Source organism: Camellia sinensis, chromosome 11 (genome assembly GCF_055761805.1).
Source record: "Camellia sinensis isolate YWXY chromosome 11, ASM5576180v1, whole genome shotgun sequence".
Classification (NCBI taxonomy): Eukaryota; Viridiplantae; Streptophyta; class Magnoliopsida; order Ericales; family Theaceae; genus Camellia; species Camellia sinensis.
The window spans coordinates 144398295-144408115 of record NC_138971.1 but is presented as its reverse complement, the minus strand read 5'-3'; positions in this window follow the sequence as shown (position 1 = coordinate 144408115).

The window sequence follows — 9821 nt, the reverse complement described above, 5'->3', positions numbered from 1 at the left end:
GTTTGGTAAATTTGTGAAAGTTTGGGCTTTTGTGTAATTTTACAAAAGTTGGGATTTTATTCATAATAAACCTAGAAGCATGTTTAGCATAGAAAAATAGAATGATTGTTGAATCATTGATGAAAATGGAACCTAAGGGTTGAAATAGTAATTATGGAAAATGGCCTAATTACATTGTTTAATTAATTGAGATAATTAATTGGTGAGAAATGAGGAAAAGAAATGTTGATTGAATATCCATTTGTGCATTTATTTTCTGTTTAGAAATAACTACTTTGGGCTATCGGTGGAGGATAGTCGTGATTGTTGTAGACAATGCATGATGATTAGGTAAACTGAAACTAATCAATGGAATGTGTCATGGAACTTGACGGTTGATAGAATACATTAATTGTGTGTATTGTGTGATTGTATATAGAACCAATGTGTTTATATACGTTATGTGTAGAGGAGGAGATAGGGGATGTACTCCGCGGTTTAGGGGAAGATAGGGGATGTACCTCTAAACCGGATAGGTATTGGGAGGAGATAGGGGATGAACTCCGTAGACAGAGCTCATATGCTTGTCTAGAGAAGTGAAGATAGAGCTCATATGCTTATCTTTGTGAAGTGTGGATACAGCTTGTATGCTTATCTGTGGATATTGTTGATATACATATCTGTTGAGAATGTGGATATAGCTTTTATGCTTATCTGAATGTGAGATATAGTTTTTATACATATCTGTGGAAATGGTGATAGAGCTAGCATGCTTATCTGTTGAAAAAGGGAAAATGAAAAGTAATTGGGACTTGTAAGTCGTTGACATAAATAAGTTATTTATGTGATTGTATCAGTGTTGACCAACTATCAATTGCTAATGTTTTAGTCATTATCCATGGTTGGTTTAGTGTATTTCTACTGGGCTGTGGCTCACCCTATATGGGAATATCATTTTCAGGTACTGGAAGCATGCCACCTCCAAGGACATTGCTTGGAAGGCTAGAGGCGGACATAGTGTAGTTGTTTTACTTTTGATGTATTACATGTAACTTCAAGCCAAGGGCTTAATGTGTAAACGAGTTAGTACTCTTTTGTTGAAACCAAGTGTTAACTTGGAAAGCTGTAAGCCCGTAGGGCATTTTGTTTTGATGTTAACATGTAATACTTATGTAATGAAACTCAATGAAATAAAGGAATGTGGTTAGTTTATATGTAAATGATTGTCTTATTTTGAGGGCGTTACAACTTGGTATCAGAGCGTACCGGGTTCGAATACTTTGGGTACGTGGGAAGTGATTAGGATCACAATGGGTTTGTCTCGCTTGATAGAGACGTAGATGTAGTACCATATGCTATGTGTTTATTTGATAACATGCTTATGTGACTATGTGGGTATGGGATTTAATTTCTAGGATGTTGATTGGATCCTTGGGTTTCTGGGAGTCTTGTTGGAAAAGCACTTGATCAACGCTGCTTCTAACCGGAACTCTAGTAACGCCTCGGGACTATCATTATCCGGAAATGAAGTTCGTAAGTGCTTATGTGTTTATGTGCTTATGTGGAGTGAATTACAGTTGTCCATGCATTAGGACGTGAGTGTTTAGTTTCGGCACACTTAGGAATGTGCTAACGTTCTGTGTTGCCTTTATTAGGATGTCAGGACGAGGAAGAGGTGCTAGGCGTGGTAGACCTGCGAGGCAGGAAGTACCGTTACAGGGTGAGATTCCGGCCGTGCAGGAGGGAGTTGGGCAGGCCAATGTGGCCGAGCCAGTAGGTCAGCAGGCTGTGGGTGCCTTGGCCAGAGAGATAGCAGGAGCTTTGGGTATTCTTAGAGCTGGGAATCAGGCAGCTGAGACAGGGCCTTCCTTCTTGAAGAGGGAGTTCTTTCGGTGTAATCCGGACGAGTTTATCGGGGATCCTAAAGAGCCGCTTAAGGCAGATGAATGGCTCGAACAGACAACGAAGACGTTTGAGATGCTTGGCATCGAGGACGGAGCACTGAAAGTGACCTTGGCATCCTTCCAACTGAAGGGAGATGCGGGTCAATGGTGGAAGTACGAGAAAGCTCGTGTTGGTGGTACTTGGGAGGCGTTTGTAAATGCTTTTCAGGAGAGGTTTTTATCAGCAGCAGCTAGGGAGAAGCTGAGGGATCAGTTTAGCCGGCTTAATCAGCAGGGCTTGTCAGTGGCCGAGTTTGAGGCTACTTTTACCAGTCTGTCTAGGTTTGCACCTGAACTGGTGGCGTCTGAGGAACGCCGTTGCTATGAGTTTGAGCGGAAGTTGAGGCGGGGCCTCAAGTTGAGAATTGGTGGGTCTTATATTCGAGAGTATAGACACCTAGTGGATGCTGCAACTCATATGGAGCTTATGATGCAGGAGGAGGATGAGGGTCAGAGAGGCTCCAAGAGGAGCCAGGATAGTCAGGGTGATGGCAGGAGACAGAAGGGTTATAACCCTCAGCAGTCTCAGGGTGCAGTCTCTAGATCGACCTTTCCAGTGCCGAGTGTAGGCTCGGGGAGAGGCAGTCAGGGGGAATTCACTTGTTACAAGTGTGGCCAGCTGGGTCACAAGGTTTCGGTTTGCCCGCAGAAGGGTGGGAGTCAGAAAGCTGCTTCTTCTTCAGCTAGACCGCCGAGTCAGAGTTTGGGCAGGGGGCAGCTCTTGACTTGTTATCAGTGTGGACAACCTGGGCACATGAAGAGGTTTTGCCCACAGTTGAGTGCCACTTCGGGAGCGTCTGGTTCTAGGCAGACGCAGGGTTTTCAGCCAGCTCAGTCTGTGCAGGCCTCGAGGGCCAATCCGGGAGCTTCGTCATCCCAGTCTGTGCAGCAGTCTTTTGCTCCGAGAGGTGAGCAGGTAGACCAGGGGCCTACGGGGCGCGTGTATGCTGTTACCGCGCAGGACTTAGTACCGGCTCCATCAGTAGTGCGAGGTACTTTTCTGTTTTGCAACTCAGTTGCTAATGTGTTGATAGACACGGGTGCATCTCATTCTTTTGTATCTGCTGCATTTGCATCTGTTTTGGAATTGGAGTTAGCACAGTTAGCATCTCCTATTTGTGTGGTATCGCCTTTGGGTGGTGAGTTGATTCTGAAACAGGGTGTTAGAGGATGTGATATAGAGGTCGCCGACTATAGGCTTCCTTTTCCGTTTGTTGTCATGCCCATGAAGGGTTTTGATGTTATTTTGGGTATGGACTGGTTATCGTCATACCGGGCTGTTATTGATTGCTACCGCCAGAGGGTTACATTGTGTACCTTGAGCGGGGAGTGGTTCCATTTCTTGGGAGACCGGGTTGGTAGTGTTTTACCACCGGGGTATGATTCGCGAGGGCGAAGTGAGCTTAGTAGTCTACTTGCCAGCTTTGAGAGTGGTAAGTGTGTTGAGACACAGATTGTGTTGCCGAGGGTGGTTTGTGAGTATTCGGACGTCTTTCCCGAAGATCTTGTTAGTTTGCCACCTCACCGAGAGATAGAGTTCTCTATTGATTTAGTGCCCGGCACGGCGCCGATTTCTATGGCACCTTACCGTTTTGCTCCAGCAGAGTTGGTTGAGTTGAAAGTTCAACTCCAGGAATTGCTCGATAAGGGCTTTGTTCGCCCTAGTGTTTCACCGTGGGGAGCACCGGCACTCTTTGTTAAAAAGAAAGATGGTGCCCTGAGACTGTGTATTGACTATCGGAAGTTGAATCGGGCTACGGTTAAGAATAAGTACCCTATGCCCCGTATAGATGATTTGTTTGACCAGTTGAAGGGTTCCCGTTGTTTCTCTAAGATAGACTTGAGATCGGGTTACCATCAGTTGAGGGTCAGGGAGGAAGATATTCCTAAGACGGCATTCCGTACGCGGTATGGCCATTACGAGTTTTTGGTGATGCCATTCGGGCTTACCAATGCACCGGCAGTCTTTATGGACTTGATGAACCGGATTTTCCGGGAGTTCTTAGACCGATTTGTGGTTGTTTTCGTGGACGATATCCTTATCTATTCGTCTTCTGAGGAGGAGCACGAGGCACACTTGAGAGTGGTGCTTGAGTTACTTAGAGCCCATAGGCTGTATGCCAAGTTTGGGAAGTGTGAGTTCTGGCTGGGGGAAGTCAAATTCTTAGGCCACGTGGTATCCGGGGAAGGGGTGTCTGTTGATACATCCAAGGTTGAGGCAGTGCAAGATTGGGCACAGCCTAAGAGTGTGTTTGAGATTCGCAGTTTTCTGGGATTAGCTGGGTATTACCGTCGGTTTGTGAAAGAGTTCTCCAGGCTAGCGTCACCGTTGACTAGACTGACCCAGAAGGGAGTCAAGTTTGTGTGGAGTGAGACTTGTGAAAAGTCGTTCCAAGAGTTGAAAATTAGATTGACCACCGCTCCGGTGTTGATTATTCCGGAGAGAGGGTTGGGTTATGCTGTATATTGTGATGCCTCACGAGAGGGTTTGGGTTGTGTGTTGATGCAAGGGGAAAAAGTGGTAGCTTATGGCTCACGTCAGTTGAAAATACACGAGAAGAATTACCCTACTCACGATCTAGAGTTAGCGGCTGTGATCTTTGCCTTGAAAATCTGGAGGCATTACCTTTATGGTGAGAAGTTCGAAGTATTCTCGGATCATAAGAGTTTGAAGTATCTGTTTACACAGAGAGACTTGAATTTGAGGCAGAGGAGATGGATGGAGTTCATCGAGGATTATGATTTTGAGTTGCATTATCATCCGGGAAAGGCCAATGTTGTGGCCGATGCCCTTAGTAGGAAATCCATTAGTGATGTAGCTAGTATAGCCATCCGGGAATGGGAGATGTTGGGAGCACTTGGCGAGTTTGATTTGCTACTGGGCGAATCTGTCGAGGCTGCGGCCTTGTTTTCTGTTGTTGCGCAGCCTACACTTGTGATTAGAGTGTTAGAGGCACAGAGAGGTGACCTTGAGGTAGAATCCCTCCGAGAGAAGATCTCCGGTGGGAAAGTGGAGAAGGGTTTGACGGTGTATCCCGACCAGAGTGTGAGATACCGAGAACGTTTGTTTGTACCGGAATCTTGCCGTGAGGAAGTACTCCGAGAGTTTCATCATTCGCGCCTTGCGGTGCATCCGGGAGGTACTAAGATGTATCAGGATTTGGGTCGCCAGTTTTGGTGGCGAGGTATGAAGAGAGATGTGGCTGTTTTCGTATCGAAGTGCCTTACTTGCCAGCAAGTGAAGGCCGAGCATCAGAGGCCAGCGGGTTTGTTGCAACCCTTGCCTATTGCCGAGTGGAAGTGGGAGCATGTCACTATGGACTTCGTTGTAGGTCTTCCGAGGACTCAGCGGGGTAGTGATGCTATTTGGGTGGTTGTAGACCGGTTGACTAAGTCGGCGCACTTTATTCCTATGCGCGTGAGAGATTCGGTAGACCATCTTGCCGATTTATATATTCGGGACGTAGTGAGATTGCACGGGGTCCCAGTGACGATCGTCTCAGATAGAGATCCTCGTTTTACTGCTAGGTTGTGGCAGAGTTTGCAGAGTGCCTTGGGCACTAAGTTGACCTTTAGTACGGCTTATCATCCTCAGACTGATGGGCAGTCCGAGCGTACTATTCAGATCCTCGAGGATATGCTTCGGGGTTGTGTCCTGGACTTCAGTGGGACGTGGGAGAGGCACTTACCCTTGGTAGAGTTTGCCTACAACAACAGTTTTCAGTCTAGCATCGGTATGGCACCGTTTGAGGCCTTGTATGGCCGACCGTGTAGGTCTCCAGTTTGTTGGGCCGAGGTGGGTGATGCACCTTTGTTGGGTCCGGAGTTAGTTAGGGAGACGACGGAGAAAGTTGAGCTTATCCGTAGGAGGCTTGTTACAGCCCAGAGTCGGCAGAAATCTTATGCTGACCGTAGGAGGAGGCCTTTGGCGTTTGAGATAGGTGATCATGTCTTTCTGAAAATATCACCTAAGCGAGGCCTGATGAGGTTTGGGAAGAGTGGGAAATTATCCCCTCGGTTTATTGGTCCTTTTGAGATCCTTGAGAAGATAGGTGAGGTTGCTTATCGGTTAGCCTTACCGCCGCAGTTGTCCGGAGTGCATGACGTGTTTCATGTGAGTATGCTTCGGAAGTATGAGCCAGATCCATCACATGTGTTGGATTGGACTGATTTAGAGGTAGATGAGGATGCCTCGTATGAGGAGAGACCGGTTCGGGTCTTGGATAGGCGGGATCAGGTCCTGCGTGGCAAGACCATTCCTTTGGTGAAAGTCTTGTGGAAACATCACGGAGTGGAGGAAGCCACTTGGGAACGTGAGTTGGGAGTCCGAGAAAAATATCCGGACTTGTTTGTTAATATGTGATCTCGTAGTTAAATTTTGCATTTTGTTGAACTTAAGAGCTTTTATATATGTCTTAAGTTGTGAAACATTGAAAATGTTTGGGTTATTGGAAGTATGTTTTGGGAACTTGCCTTATATGGAAGTTGATTGTAACATGGTATATGTTGAATATATTGTTGAAATTGGAAAGATAGTGCATAATGTTGATGCATGTTGAAAGTACATATGTTGTTTACATATTGTGAAAAGCCTCTTGTTAAAGGGAGGGGGTGACCGGTAATGGGTCGAATTGTTAAATGTTAAAATATAACATTGTTTAAAAAAAAAAAAAAAAAAAAAAAAAACTTGTTTTTGAGAAACTTATGCTTAATTTCGGGGACGAAATTCTTTAAGGGGGGGAGGTTATAGCGATCCCGGGTTTACCCTTGTTGTACAGTGATCCGGACATGTGTCCGTGGGTGTTGGTAGTTGGTTATCATCGTGTTTACATTCCTTTTTCTTCATATTTGAGTTATGGGATGTGTTGGGTGGGTTTGTTTCAGGTTGGTTGAGTTTAGAAACCAAAACTAGTTGCCCAGATTTTTGGCCTGTCCGCTCGAGCGGAGGTGTTGGCGCTCGAGCGGGAAATACACCCATCCAGTATTTGTTGTGCAGTGTTGTACGCTCGAGCGTAGGGTTGGGAGCTCGAGCGGAGGCCTGGTTCTGCAAAAGTACTGAGCGAGTGCATTCTGCGCTCGAGCGGGAGGTTGGCCGCTCGAGCGTAAGTCTGTGAGTGGCCGCTCGAGCGGGGTGTTTTACGCTCGAGCGGGAGACTGGGTTAAAGTTCCGAAATTGTGACTTTTCAAATCACTTTTTGCTTTCTCTTCTCTCTCTTACTTTTCCAAAAAGCCATTTTCAGAGCTTCTCACTCTAAATCGGCCCTTCTCTCTTAGATTTGATCTAGTAAGGATCGTTTACTCACCTTTTGTCTTCACAAAAGTTGTGTTGATCGTCGAGAGCTTCCTTTTGATCTGAAAATTTCGAGGTTTGGAGCATTTTGGTTTTGGTCTTCATCTCCTTTGGGGCTCCGGGTTTGATGTAGGGATAACCTACTCCTCTCTATGGGTTTTGTCTTTAAATTTTGGTATTTTGAGATGTTGGGCTTGGTTTGGTAAATTTGTGAAAGTTTGGGGCTTTTGTGTAATTTTACAAAAGTTGGGATTTTATTCATAATAAACCTAGAAGCATGTTTAGCATAGAAAAATAGAATGATTGTTGAATCATTGATGAAAATGGAACCTAAGGGTTGAAATAGTAATTATGGAAAATGGCCTAATTACATTGTTTAATTAATTGAGATAATTAATTGGTGAGAAATGAGGAAAAGAAATGTTGATTGAATATCCATTTGTGCATTTATTTTCTGTTTAGAAATAACTGCTTTGGGCTATCGGTGGAGGATAGTCGTGATTGTTGTAGACAATGCATGATAATTAGGTAAACTGAAACTAATCAATGGAATGTGTCATGGAACTTGACGGTTGATAGAATACATTAATTGTGTGTATTGTGTGATTGTATATAGAACCAATGTGTTTATATACGTTATGTGTAGAGGAGGAGATAGGGGATGTACTCCGCGGTTTAGGGGAAGATAGGGGATGTACCTCTAAACCGGATAGGTATTGGGAGGAGATAGGGGATGAACTCCGTAGACAGAGCTCATATGCTTGTCTAGAGAAGTGAAGATAGAGCTCATATGCTTATCTTTGTGAAGTGTGGATACAGCTTGTATGCTTATCTGTGGATATTGTTGATATACATATCTGTTGAGAATGTGGATATAGCTTTTATGCTTATCTGAATGTGAGATATAGTTTTTATACATATCTGTGGAAATGGTGATAGAGCTAGCATGCTTATCTGTTGAAAAAGGGAAAATGAAAAGTAATTGGGACTTGTAAGTCGTTGACATAAATAAGTTATTTATGTGATTGTATCAGTGTTGACCAACTATCAATTGCTAATGTTTTAGTCATTATCCATGGTTGGTTTAGTGTATTTCTACTGGGCTGTGGCTCACCCTATATGGGAATATCATTTTCAGGTACTGGAAGCATGCCACCTCCAAGGACATTGCTTGGAAGGCTAGAGGCGGACATAGTGTAGTTGTTTTACTTTTGATGTATTACATGTAACTTCAAGCCAAGGGCTTAATGTGTAAACGAGTTAGTACTCTTTTGTTGAAACCAAGTGTTAACTTGGAAAGCTGTAAGCCCGTAGGGCATTTTGTTTTGATGTTAACATGTAATACTTATGTAATGAAACTCAATGAAATAAAGGAATGTGGTTAGTTTATATGTAAATGATTGTCTTATTTTGAGGGCGTTACAATCTGAGTGCTGGAACTGAGCGAATAAGACAACTAAGTATACCAGTGAGAACATAAACAATGGCACAAAATGGGAGAGCCTCAGGTTCCTCTGCTGAGAATGTTATTGTTCCCAATCATTCTACTTTTTAATTGTAATTCTTTAAATTAGTGTCAAATTCAACTAAGCTTTAACACATGAATAGGATACTACAAGATCATTTCGACCCTGTGTTAAACGTCTAGAAGATATAGCTTCACAACTTTTGAGGGTAGCATATATTCACTTGAAGAACTAGAATATGATGATCACATACTGACAAGTGAGATATAGAGACAAATTTGCAAAGACAATTGAAAATAACACAAGAAGTTTCATTACCCACTCCAAGATAATAAATAAACACCAAAATGCACCATATCATGAAGTTCTACCGAAGTTCACATACCACCAATGATCGAACACAGAACAATGGAAGCCATCTCCAGATCAATATGATTGCAGGCACAAACAAGTTCATCAAACAGAGCACTTGGGAATTTAATGGCAGCTCTTTCAATTACACATCCAATTGACAGTACAACGCCAAGCGAGGCAGTCACATATGCGTTAAATCAAACACCTTGTATACACACAGAACAGAACCCAATGAAACTGTTAAAATTCAATGTATAAATTGATTGTATTATTGATTAATGTTATATTGAATGTATACAATGACTCTCCTATATATAGAAGAGAAAAACATACTCACCTACCACACTCAACTCTCACCTAAGACACTTACATCTACCTACCACACTCAACTCTCACCTAACACACTCAACTCTACCTACCACACTTACAGCCCCCCTCAAACTCAAGGAGGATAGATACTAACCAACTTGAGTTTGGAGAGAGTAACAAAACAGGAAAGTAAACTGATAAATAAAATAAAACAGGATAGGAGACACGGTATGGTCGTGTCAGACCGTTGTAGAAGACTGTATGGTTATGGTAGACCGATGTAGAAGACACTGGCTCGTGTCGGACCGATGTAGAAGACAGTTTATGGGGTCATGTCGGACCGGTGTAGAAGACAATTTACGGGGTCATGTCGGACCGTTGTAGCAGACACTGTGGTGTCGTGTCAGACCGATGTAGCAGACAGTTTATGGGGTCATGTCGGACCGTTGTAGAAGACAGTTTACGGGGTCATGTCGGACC